The following is a 13,306-nucleotide window of genomic DNA, read 5'->3' on the forward strand; positions in this document are numbered from 1 at the left end:
GGAGTTCACTTCTGAAATCCACATGAAAGCAGCAATATCTGAACTCTCTGTAATTAGGCATATTTTCCAGTTCCTCCTTGGGTCACAGATGTGCTGCTTTCTACATCAACTTGTCAAAAAGACAAACCTTTCGGTGTCAGGAAGAAAAGTACAGACATGAAAAAGAAAAAAAAAAATCTCAAGATCAGTTTCTTCGTTCTCTTCTGACTTGCCAGAACCAAATGATATCTTTTCCAGCAGTGACTGGCAACCACTTTGAAAACTTCACCAAATGATTATTCCTTCCTGTATTAAAAGGAAAAAAAAAAAAAAGAAAGAAAGGCAAGGGTATTTAGTTGTCCTTGGCTACAACAAAATTTCTCTAAATATTTCACTGCAGCTCAGAATACTGCACAGACAAGTTCAAGTCATCAAAGTCTGCACTGGGAGATTGAAAATGCACTGGTAAGACTATGCGAGTTTTCCTTCCACGTGAGGCCTCCTGTGAAGACACGCTCTTTGTAAGTATAAGTTGTTGTATTTGGAAAACAGAAGACTGAATTGCAGGCTGTGCTGATTTCAAGGAGCCCTGCCATCTCCTTCCACCTGGTGCCACCAAATTTGCAGTGCCCGGAGGGGACACATCCCAAAGGGAGCTCACAAGGTAACTTTGGAGGTAAAGTGGCTTCACAAAGCACAGAAACACTCACTGACAAACTTATTCCTTTGTAATCCTCCTGGCTGGACCAAGGACAGCCTCCACCGGGGGACAGGCCAATATTTAATACATCCCGAATGGTGCCACCACCCTTTTTAATAAAGAGTGAGCAGCTACAGCATCAAACTGGAATTTAATAACATCGGCTTACGTTACTTTTATGACTGCCTTCTACATGTGGTAAATAACACTGGTTTTCTGTGGATGGTAATGATTTAAAGTTTCCGTTGTGAATAATTGTATGTTCTCAAAAGTGTGTAAAAATGTAAAAGATTAAGTAAATAATAGCACAGATGTGGTAGGTGGGGTGCCAATGACAGGTCTGGGACAGAGTACAATCAATAAAAAGAAAATCCAACTTGAGTCTCCTGCTTTCCCATCGCTGCAGCTCCAACAAAAACTGAAATTAATTCCCTTTGCAGGGTGACGGAGGAGAAAGAGCGGCCAGAAGGAAATTCACTAAACTGTTAAAAGCGATTCCCCCTAGGGAAAGGGTATGGGGGCAGAGGAAAAACATTCATTTTTTACTTTAAACATATGTGGGTTGTTTGGAACTTTTCTGTTGCCTAGAAATTAACCCTTTGATCTAACATCTCGTTTGCAAACATTTTTTTTTTTTCCAGAATGGTCATGTGGATAGTGTCTTTGTGATATCTTTGGCATGAAAAACTTGTTAATTTTATAGATTAAAAAAAAATCAATCTCTTCTTTATAGCTCCTAGGTCTTGGTTAAGAAGGTCTCCTCAGACCCTAGATTGTTGCATATAGTACCATAAATTTCCTGCAGTAGTATACTATTAATTTATTACTTGCACATTGTTAATCCTTCTAGAATTTATTTCTGTATGTGGTGGTCGACTGGGTTCATTTTCTTTTACTCCTACTTGTCAGTGGGTCAGTCCTGCCTCCTGATAACTGAACTATGCCATCGGCTTTTTCTGCAGATACCATCTGAGTCATAAAGGCACTTTCTGCCCCTTGCACAAAACCTGACTTGTTTGCAGGGCCTTTCAAGCACATGCTCATATCTGGAGGAGAATCATCATCTGAGAAGCAAAGAGATACAGCATTATTGATACTGGAAGCCAGCATCTTCGAGTAGACCAAAAAAAAAAGAGAGAGAATCACTCTAAGTGTTTTTGCCTCAAACCCAATATCTGTTCAACCCCTTGCCATTGCTTACAGGGTGTCGAAACTTTCAAATGCACAGCTCAGTAATATCGTCAATATTTCACCTTCATTTGTCAATGCTCAAAGTCCTCATGAGAGAACACAAATAACATAAATAAAAATTTCTCAGCTGCTACTCCTTTCTTGACTTTTTAAAAGTTTGGCGTCCGAGTGCCTTGACAAACCCAGACCCTAACAATGATATTTTGTGCAGAATTCTGGGATCAAAATACAACTTCAAAAATAATGTATTTTCTGACATCCCCCAAGGAAAAAAAAAATTACTGGTTTCTTTCCTCTAAAAGGATTTAGACGGAATAACATCTGTGTTGAGAATATTGTGAATACGTTAAACTGACAGGCAGTCTCTAAGGCACTCCGCTCATTAATGTTCTGTGCATAAAATTAAAACTTGAAATATATTTTTAAATCCATTTTGAATCATTTAAGCAATTCTCCCGCAAAGAAACTATTGTGCTGAAATAATATATTTGGAGCAAGGAATATGAAAGCTATTAAAATGTCTTAGACCCCCTGCCTTTCACGAGAAGAAGAGAGGAAAATGTTCTCTCTCTTTGATTTGAAACACACTCTCTATAAAATATACCCAAAAGGAAAAGAAAAAAAGCAACTTACTTTAAAATTACACTAAGAGCTTGACTTAAACCCACAGGAGCCAAGGAACTCAGGTTGGGCCTTGGGACTTCTGCCCCAGTGTGCCTGGCAGAGCCGAGAGTTGGTCAGTGGGGGCATGGGGAAACCCAACAAGATGTGCACCTTCTCTGGTGCTCAGAGCTGGGCACCTGCAGTGCTCAGAGCTGGGCACATGGAACCCCAAAGGAAGGAGGAAGACAGAAGGGCAAAGACAATCTTGGTTTGCTCCTGCTTTTTCCTGATTTCTGCAAACACTCATCAACCTGGTTGGTCTTTGGAGCCAGCTGGTGTGAGTGTGTGCTAAAAACAGTGGATGGATATCCTCTTATCATCATCCCAATCATCTATTTAACAAATATTCATTGTCAACCAAGAGCCACCACCATCCTAGATCCTGAGAGTTCTGTGCTGTGTGTGCTCAGTCAATTTGACAGTTTTGCAACCCTATGGACCACCAGGCTCCTCTGTCCATGTGATTTTTCAGGCAACAATACTGGAGTGGGTTGCCATTTCCTACTCCAGGGGATCTTCCCAACCCAGGGATAGAACCCACATCTCCTGCCCTGGCAGGCAGATTCTTTACCACTGTGCCAGCTCAGTGTTGAGCAAAACTCAACTATAGAAACAATGGGGACCACACTTGAGAAAGGACATGAAGCTATGAAAGGGTGGGGAGACCATCTGGCCTGGTCTGAGAAGTCTTCCTGGACTAAGTGACAGCAGAGATATGTTCTAAGGGAAGAGGAGGAGAGGGAAGGTGCATGCCAGGCCCGGGAACAGCAAGTGCAAAGGCCCTGAGGTAGGAATTTGCCTGCAAGGGTTTCCTAGAGGGAAACCAGGATGATGTGGCAGGAGCACAGATTGTGGGGAGGAGTTGAGAGAGAGTGGAGGTGAAGGTCGAGGTAACAGGTCAGCCCAGGCAGGGCCTGTGTCCATCATGAAAAGCCTCAAACTGGCCCTAAAAGCAGGGACTTTCATTGTCCTCTGCACATGTGGGGACTTTCAGGATGGTGTTCTTTCATTCCTTCCTCAGAACAGTGGTCTAGGTGGGTGTCATCATGATCTCCATTCTACAGATGAAGAAAGAATCTGCTCAACCAGTAAACAGAAGAGGATTTGAACCTGGGGGGCCTCGCTCAGCGGTCCATGCCTCACCACACTGCAACATCACCACTGGGAATGAGGGAGCCACCAGGGTTTAACGTAGGGAGGGAGGGGGACCACAGCCAGTCTGTGAGAGTCCAGCCCACTGTGGCTGCCGGTGGAGAGGAGTGGGAGGGGCCTGCTGGGGGCTGATTAGGCGACACCAGAGGGGGCCATGGCTGGGGGGGCCATGAACATGCCACTTCCCACCCCAGTGCTGAGTCAGTGGTTCCTCCTCCTGGTCCCCACCTGCTCATTCCTCTCATTCCCTGGTGACTCAGCCGTGGTAGGACGTGCCATGACCATGCTGTGCCAGGTGCCCAGTGAAGCCCTGCTCTCCTGCCCTCACTGTCCCAAGGACTGGACCCTCCCCTCTGCCATCCACCCTGCAGGCCAGGGGCTCCTGAATGCTCGGGGTTTACTCACCACTGCCTGCCCTCATCCACCACAGGCCTGCCCCCAAGCAGGGGTCACAGGAAGGTAGGGACCACACAGCCTTGCCCTCCTCACCATCCGCACACAGGACACTTGTAAACTTCTGTTGAGTGAATTTCCGCACCAACTGAACTAAACTGGACAAACCACGTGGTCAGGAACTTTGAAGTCTTCCGAAATTGATGACAGCATGGATTTCTGTCACTTCTCTGATAAAAAGCTGAGATTCTAGGCAACTGCTATGTCATCGGGTAACTGCTATGTCATCAGCCACCTGAGATTACCTGCCCCCCGACCCCCCTGCCAACCCCGCAACCAGGAACACATCCCCCTCTCATCTCATGGCCCAAGTCCCTGAGTGTCCAGAGTTTCAGCAAATCTTTGGCAGGGACATTTCATCTCCTGTCCCCATGCCCCTGCCGCTAACACCTTGAAAGTCCCTATCAGTACTAGCTCCTCATGAAGACAGAGATGAAATACACCCTGTGCATGACCTGGAAGGAAGCAGCAGTAGAGCCCTGTGCAAACGCAGAGTGTGGTCTGGAGGAAAGGCCAGGCACAGGGCTGAAGAGGGGCATTACCCATCTGGGCTCTTCATGCTGGACGCGCGCTCTGTTCTTACCAAACCTGGGCTCGAGGCCCTGTATTTTGCTGATTCTAAATGTACATTATTTCACATGTTAACATCTTTGAAACTGAGGCACAACTTATGTTTGATGGATGTCAGACTTAATGGGCAGAGAGAAGTGACACCCAGAGGGTGCTGGCGGTTTGATCTCTCCCTCTTTTGAGAGCTAAGCAAGGAGCTGGCCCTGCAGGTCTGAGTTTCCTTTGTGAAGAGCAGGACGATCCAGCTGCAAGGCTCTGGAGGCTGTCTGTTTCCAGTGAGGCCTCCGATAGCTGTCGGATGTTCTTCCCTGGTCTCTACCCCTGTCCATGGGAAAAGCGTGACAAGGACAGGATCCTTCTGCCCAGGATTTTACTGAGCTATACCCCATCCATCCACGGCGAGCCAAACACATCTTCCAGGCGACAGCTAGAGCTCAGGAACCGAGCACGCTCAGCTACTTCTGGGCTCAGTCTCTCAGCAGCAAATTAGACTGTATGTGTGTTTATGGCACATGAAATAACAGGGCATCTAACAATCAAAGGCATTTTAGATTTCATTACATACAGTAGTTATGAAATGTTGCTGTTCAGTCGCTTAGTCGTGTCTGACTCTTTGCAACCCCATGGACTGTAGCACTTCAGGCTTCCCTGTCCTTCATTATCTCCTGGAGCTTGCTCAGACTTGCATCCATTGAGTTAGTGAGGCCATCCAACCATCTCATCCTCTGTTGTGCCCATCTCCTCCTGCCCTCAGTGTAACAGAGAAGAACAAATCTGACATCATATCCGATATTTCTTTTACTTTATATTTTGCTGTTCTGTTGCTTTTGCTACAAGTTAAGAATGTTGCCTAGAGCCTGAAATATATGAGAGTCCATTCCCAAGACTCTGACCTTTAAGGGTACACCACTTTCCCATTCATATAGAGATTAAAACTTGCAGAACAGAAAATAATGTTTGTCTGGAAGGTTTATGGGAATATTGTGACCTGACCTACATGGAGGGCCGCAATAACAAAGAATTCTGACGCCAAGTTTCAACAACCAATGACATCCCCTGCCCTTTTAGTATTAAAGAAGCCTGAATTCTAACTGGGCTAAGATGGTTCTTTTGGGTATTTAGCCTAGCATCATCTCAGTCTGCTGGCTTTCCTAATAAAGTTGCTATTCCTTGTCCTAACAACTTGTCTCTTGGTTTACAGGCCTGTCATGCAGAGAACAATAGGAACTTGGACTTGGTAACAGTCAGCTGACCTGGGCTGGTAGTATAGCCACTCTGAGCCTTAGTTTTCTTATCTGCACAATGGGATAACAATATCTATCTTTCGGGATGAATGCAGAAGCTCAGTATAGTATTATCTGTGCACAATACCAGCATATAGTAAAGTGCCTGATAAACACCGACAACCTCTTATGAAGATAATGTAGCTCTTTTATAACTTTGGAAGCATTGATTAAAATTTGCAATCACATCTAGAAAAAGTCAGTTTTATTTTTTTTCCCCAGTCCTTCTCCAAAATTTTCCTGAAATCCCTGTTTCCTGGGAAAGTTCTAAAGAGGGCTAATATGTAGCCATGGTGGTGGTGGTGGTGCTCAGTCGTGTCTGACTCTTTGCCACCCCATGGACTGTAGCCCGCCAGGTTCCTCTGTCCATGGGATTTCCCAGGCAGGAATACTGGAGTGGGTTGCCATTTCCTCCTCTAGGGGATCTTCCCAACCTAAGAATAGATCCCGAGAGTCTCTTGTGTCTTCCGTATTTGCAGGCAAATTCTTTACCACTAGTGCCACCTGGGAAGCCCAATGCGTAGCCATATTATAAGTCAAATGAATTACACAACAAAGCCAGGAGCAATTTGAGATGTTTCCTGTACCCAGCTGGGCAGGTACATGGAAACATTAACATTTCAGGCAGACATTTCAGGGAAGATCCTCAGAGCAGCCTGAAATCTCAGCAACCTGTGTGAGCTCCCCTCTGCAACAGTTCTGTGCAAGAAGCACAAGGATGGGAGAAGACCCTGCAGCCTAAGGAAAAGGCCAAAGGCGGGTTAGAGCCCCCCAAGCTGGGTGGGGAGCGAGCCTAACAGTTTAACCACACAGCTAGAGCCCCCCAACACACCTGAAGAAACCCCTGAACCCAGGCTCCAACAGTCCTCCCCAATAGACCTGTTTGCAAAATGTTCTTTGTATTGGACCCAAATATATGCTTTTCCTATAACACTCATCCTGATTATCATCATTGTGATAAACCGATCGTTCTTGGAGATAAAAAAGCAAAATGGTACTGGTTCATCCTTTTTTCCTGAACAAAGGACAGTAAACATATTGTAGGGTGACAAGATCTTAACTGAGAGATAAAGTGAAAATGACAGTTGAGTTACCAGCAAACAAAGTCACAAATTTATACATCAGGGACACCTTAGTTGGGTTGAGGCAGAGGGTTGTTTTTAACAGCTTGCTTGTTTTGTTTAGCTACTAAGTCATATCTGACTCTTTTGCGACTCCATGGACCACAGCCCGCCAGGCTGCTCTGTCCATGGGATTTGCCAGGCAAGAATACTGCAGTGGGTTGCCATTTCCTTCTCCAGGGGATCTTCCCGACCCAGGGATGGGACCCGAGTCTCCTGCACTGGCAGGTGCGTGGGTTCTTCACCACTGAGCCGCCAGGGAAGTCCAGAGCCAGAGGGTTATTTTGCTTTAATTTGGTTCCAGTGTCACTGTTGTCTTTGTCGCTCCCCTACCCCCTTGTCAGCGGGCTCAGTTCACGGGACCCAGCGCCAGCCCCTGGTCAGCATGATGCTCAGAGTCAACTATGACGTCCACTTCCTCCCAACATCCACCAGGCCTCCACGCCCTGTGCAGGGACCACTGCCAGGATTACCTACCTGTACCTTGACCTTTTCTCCAGGAACCAACATGCCTCCCTGCCCATCCAGATGCTAAAGTAGACATGTAGCTCCAGCCTGTTATTTATCTCATTCTGTCTGCTGGCCATGGTGATCCAGTCAGAGATGGGCAAATGCCTGTGACAGTCCAGTTACAATGCTGAGTCTGGTGCAGGAGCCACGGGGTAAGAAGCAGCCTCCATCCACTGGGAGCCTGGAGCTTCTGATGAACACTGACACAAGAGCCTACCCAAGATGAACCAGCAGGTGGATGCGCAGAGCCCAGAGGTGGAGGAGACCAGGTCCTGAGGGCATCACTCTAGCTCCTGGATACAGACTTACCTGAAGCTTCTCAACTCTTCAAATACAGAAACTAAACTATCCCCCTTTTTTACTCATGCAAAAGTCCTGGCTAATACATCCTCCTAATTTCCCCCCATCCCACCATATCTAACTCTTTCTCCCCACCCCAAATGCCAACTCTCAGGGCTCAGGCCTCATCACCACTTGTCTAGGTATCATTATCAACCTCCCAACTGGCCCCCTGGCCTCCAAGGTTGCTATACAGTCCATTCTCCAGACCAGAGCAACCTGAACAATATCGGGCACAGTGTGCTCTTCCCTGGACAAAACCTAGGACAAAGTCCAAGATGATTACAGGGCATGTGAGTGTCTTGTACTTGTCAGTTGGGCTTTAGGGGTCTCCAGAAGTGGGTTTCTATTTTTTCTTGGAAGCTCCAAGCTCTCTCTCATCCAAGGGGACCCTCAGGTTCCCCAGTGAGTTTGGGAGATTCCCATATTTCAGAGCCTAAGATCTCCCCTCCACAATGTACAGCATCAGAAGGCCACAAAATCTTCATGAACTCCATCTTTTGTCTTCTCCGATTCTTTTGTCCTCTCTCTCTCCCTGTCCCTCAATCACAGAAAAAGAAATGAAGGATGGTGAGGCTGACTATAGATGGTGGCTTCCTCAGCTGTGTGCCACTGTAGACGGTGGTCTCCCTGGATCCCCATCCGAATGCTCCCTTTTAAGGCTCTTCAGTGATCAGATAGATGGGCAGTAACTGGGGGCCACCGCAGCTGCTATTCTTATTAACCAGCTTTAAAAGACCTGGCATGCACATAGCCCCTCAGGAATCACAGTGGTAGCAAATCTCTGAAATGATAGATATTCCCAACTTAGCCTTCCAGATTTCATAGAGCCCCCAAGCCTTCATTTAAAATCCACTTTATATGAAGTTATCTGAACATGAACAATAGTCGCCTCCATGAGATGCCTCCCCAGACACCAGCGTGAAGGATGCAAAGAGAGATCAATGCACAAAATCAACTTGCCTTTCAGATCAAATTTGAAAAATCCCAGTGGGTCCTGCCTCCATGTCCATGACAAGAAAGGCCTCTCCTTGACACATTTCTTAGCCTTTCGTGTTGTCGTTTCATGCCCTGGGTGAGACTTCTAACTGCGGATGGCTGGAACAGACTTCATGCAACCAATCAAGAGTCTGCTGAGGGCCTACTGTGTGCTGGGCCCCGACAGTGGCTGGGTCTGGAGGGAGAAATGAGACTTAAGTCCTAACCACCCACACCCAGAGCTTGGCACGTGCTGGGTTCCCCATAAATGCCCTGCAGGTGCTCATGGGGAGGGCCTCCACTCAAGCCTGGGTTGTAGCGATAAGGGGTGTTGAGGCAGTCTGAGTGTGGGCTGGAAAAGAATTTCCAGACACAAAGCATTTCAGAAGGGAGGGAGTTTATTAAGAACAAAGAGCAGAGATAATGTGGCACTGCGAGCACAGTGGGCCCACCTCCTGACAGACCAGGGAAAGCCGACAGTTTTCATGAGTTAAAAGCCAATTTTAGCCTCAAGACATAAAAAACTCCTGCTGGAAGGTTGGTGTTAGCTGGTTCGTTGGGGCGCTATAGGGTGTTCACTGGAGTGGGCCTCTTTGCTTAACTGGGAGTCAGGAAGCTTGTTAGTGACTATCAGGGGGCTTTTGGCAAGGTTACAAAGGGACTCAGTCAGCTTCGGAGGTGAACTTGGTTTTCAGCTCCACTTCTGTGGCTTTCATGCAAGGTCTCACGCTTGCGGCCTGGGGCAGGACTCAACAAGGGGTAGGGAGTGGTGGGGGGCAGACGCAGAAATGCACAATGCTGTTGGTTTCCTATATAGGTGTTAAGATTGTCCAGACTATAACATGGGAAATGACATGTTCCTGAAGATTATCCATCTAAGAGGCCTGAACAGGTGTTTCAGGTGATCTCTCTTCTTGCATTTGCCACACTGACGATGAAGGGCGCCTAGATCTTGGCTTTCTATCTTCACAGCTGTGTGACATGGACAAGTGACCTAACTTCTCTGATTCTGTGTCTGCTTCTGCAAAATAACAATGAGCATCATTCCTACAGGAAGGCCTGTGTGTTTAGCTGGACAGAGCTACCCAAAGGCACTCAGGACCTTTGTCAGAATAAGGTCCAAACTCCCCACCCCAAGTCTGAGCCACCAGGGAAACCCAAAGTGAAAATGTTAGTCACTCAGTCATGTCCGACCTTGTGACACTATGGACTGTAGCCTGCCAGGCTCCTCTGTCCATGGGGTTCTCCAGGCAAGAATACTGGAGTGGGCAGCCATTCCCTTTTCCAGGGGATCTTCCTGACCCAGGGATCGAACCCAGGTCTCCTGCACCGCAGGCAGATTCTTTACCGTCTGAGCCACCAGGGAAGCCTAGCACATAGAAATGACTAGATATTAGTTGGTTGAATGAATGAGTGGTCATTCAAAGTCATCTGGCCTTAAGCGTCAACCAGTGGAGGAGGGGAGAAGTTTGCCCGGTGCCACCTGGTGGGTAAATGCCTATGTTTGTAATCTTAGGGAATAGAGCCTGGAAACCAGCTCCCTCCTCACCTCCTTGCCCAGTGATCCATTTTCCCATAAAAAGCCTCTGTCTGGGGACTTCCCTGGTGGTCTAGTGGCTAAGACTCCAAGCTACGAAGTCAGGGGCCCCAGCTTCGATCCCTGGCCAGGGAACTAGATCCTGCATGCTGCAACTAAGACCCGGTGAAGCCAAATAACAATTTTTTAAAAAGTATGAAATTGTTAAATAAAACAAACAAAGAAACCCCATTTGACCCTCTGTCAACAGAACACAGGGCAGCAGGTCCTCTCTGGGATCTGAGCCCTCTGCATGGCCAGTCCAGCTCCATAAAATACCTCTGGGATAATAGATAATTACTGTACTTACAGTGCCATGCAAGTTCAGTTTTTGTGACTTGAAGCTACGCCTAAACCCTTCAGAGGTGACACCCCTGTCCTCAGAGCATATGCATCTCCAAGCTGTATTCTTGCCAAGCCCTTCATTGCAAATGCACAAATACCTTCTCTTTCCAATCCTAAGAGCCACCAGAAGAAGGTGGGGGTCCAGGCACCTACCACACTAAATGACCCAGATCCTCCAGCCACATTCACACCTGGAAATCAAAGTTAGTTTCTTTTCTTTACATCCAAATTCACTTTCCTTTTCACACAGGGCTTGGGCTTTTCTCACATCATAAGGGCTGTGACAAGAGAGGCAGGGGAGAAAGAGCAGGACACATGGAACCCTCGCCTGCGGTGGGGTCTCTAATTGGAGCAATAATTGATAATTAAGCCGGATGGTGAACAGGCTCCAGAGGGAGGCTTCTAGGGTGCTGCGGGGGTGGCAAGGGGAACTCAGCTTTTTTCTTCCACCACAAGGCACAGAGAATGACAATAATTGCTACTTTAGGTGTGTGGAGTGTAGACTATTTGTGAAGGAAGACAAGAGTTCTTTCTGCTGGGACTAAAGAGAGTATAATGGGTGTGTGAAGGCGAGAACTTTCAAGATCCTTAAGCTGAAGCTCCGGTAAGCCATCAAGTACATTCCGTGCAAATTGGCACCTTCAGTTCAAGCCTCCGCGTCTTTGTTGTACAGTCGAGATAATAATCAGCCATGCTGAGAAAAACGGCACACTGGCTGGCAGGGACCGCTCCCCGCACAAAGCCTTCTTTGGTTAAAAAAAAAAAAAAATCATACAATAAAAAAGAAAACTGTTTAAGCTTAAAACACTAAAAGAAGCAGTTGGCTCCAGTTGTTGGGATGTTTTATAAAGCAACAGCAAGATGAAAAAAATAAAAAATCAGAAATCAACCATCCTGAAATGCTGAGAGAGGGCCAAAATATTGATATACAGGAACATGGCAAAGCCTCTGCAAGCTATAAACACTGTCTCCATTTCCCACATCTAATCAACAAATATGGCCTTTTTATCTCTCAGCTCTCCCTTCAAAATCTGTGCTGCAAAACACGTTTTCCAATAAAATAAAAGCAATAGGTGAATAAATTATGTCTGTCAGAGGTCCATGAATCTTTTGTTTCAAATATCCTAAGGAGGAGATTTCAACCCCTTGAACCAGGACAGAAGGCGGATGTGTATAAAACAAAGAAACACAGGCCACCAGAAGTAAAAAATAAATAGAATTTCATATATGCACATGTATTTGTTTGAGTGTGGTAGGTACACTGGTGAAGAAACTCACCAAGGGTAGGGTGGTCATATAAGATATGGATGCCCAGCTATATTTAATAAATACATAATGTCTTAGTATATAGTATAGTATAGGTGTGCTTCATGAAATTATGTTGTGTTGTGTATTTCCACATGCAACCCTACCAATAGAAGGCTCGCTCTGGTGAGAATGGGCAAGACTGGCAAACTCTTATTCATCCTTCAAAACCCCACTCACTCATCACCTCCTCTATACTTTCCTGCCTCATCTGGGGTGCTCTCCTCTTATTGGTATTTCATCTATCAGGCTTCATTCTCACGTGGCTGCATTCACATCTGTGTGCTTACTTAGTAAAACTGGAAGACATTGTGCTTGTTTTCTCATTTCTGCACCTGGCCACGTTTTCCAGGAAGCCCTCCAGGTGCACTGGCCTCCTCACTGGCCTTCAAACACCCTGGGCTTGTTCTGCCTCAAGACCTTTGTCTTGCACCTCTGTCCTCCATGGAAAGGACAACGTGGGCTTCTGACCCCTTTGCATGGGGGCCTCCCTCCCCAGTTCTGTGCTCAGTCATCCTTTCCTCGGACAGGCCTTTCCTGACCACCCACTTAGAATAGGCCCTTCACTGGACCTGTCACCTCGAGCCCTCTTCCCTGATTTAACTTTCTTGGCAACACACATCTCTGTCCGGGGTGACAGTACATTTGTTGATCCGTCTTCACTTGCTTCATTGTGTGTCTTCCTTCCAGACAAGTCAGCCCCAGGAGGGCAATGACTTTGTCAGCCTTTTTCCTTCCTGGATCCCCAGGCACATGGAGGCTCTCAGCAAACATTTGAAGAATGAATGAACCCTTGGTGTCTGGCATACAGACATTTAGCAAACAAATTTATTCTTAATTAATCATTGTAACAAAATCCTCTTAGAAACTTCCCAAGAGAGTAGCAGACTTTGTCCCCTATACAACAGATCCTCTTCTCTTCCTAGTATCCACCATTCACAGTTCTTCCCAGGACACCTTCTCTCCCGTCGTAGGAATGGCGATCTCAGAGACAAGGCTAGGCAGGAAACTCCAGGCCCACCTGCATCCCTGTCCACCTGCAGCAATTCAGCCTGTCGGGCTGGCTCGCTCAGCTGTGGCCATGGGGTGCTAACCATTAGCTGGTGAATCCCCACAGCTCTGATTCCAGCCCCTGCCTGGC

The sequence above is a fragment of the Bos indicus x Bos taurus genome, chromosome 13, assembly GCF_003369695.1.
Source record: "Bos indicus x Bos taurus breed Angus x Brahman F1 hybrid chromosome 13, Bos_hybrid_MaternalHap_v2.0, whole genome shotgun sequence".
NCBI lineage: Eukaryota > Metazoa > Chordata > Mammalia > Artiodactyla > Bovidae > Bos > Bos indicus x Bos taurus.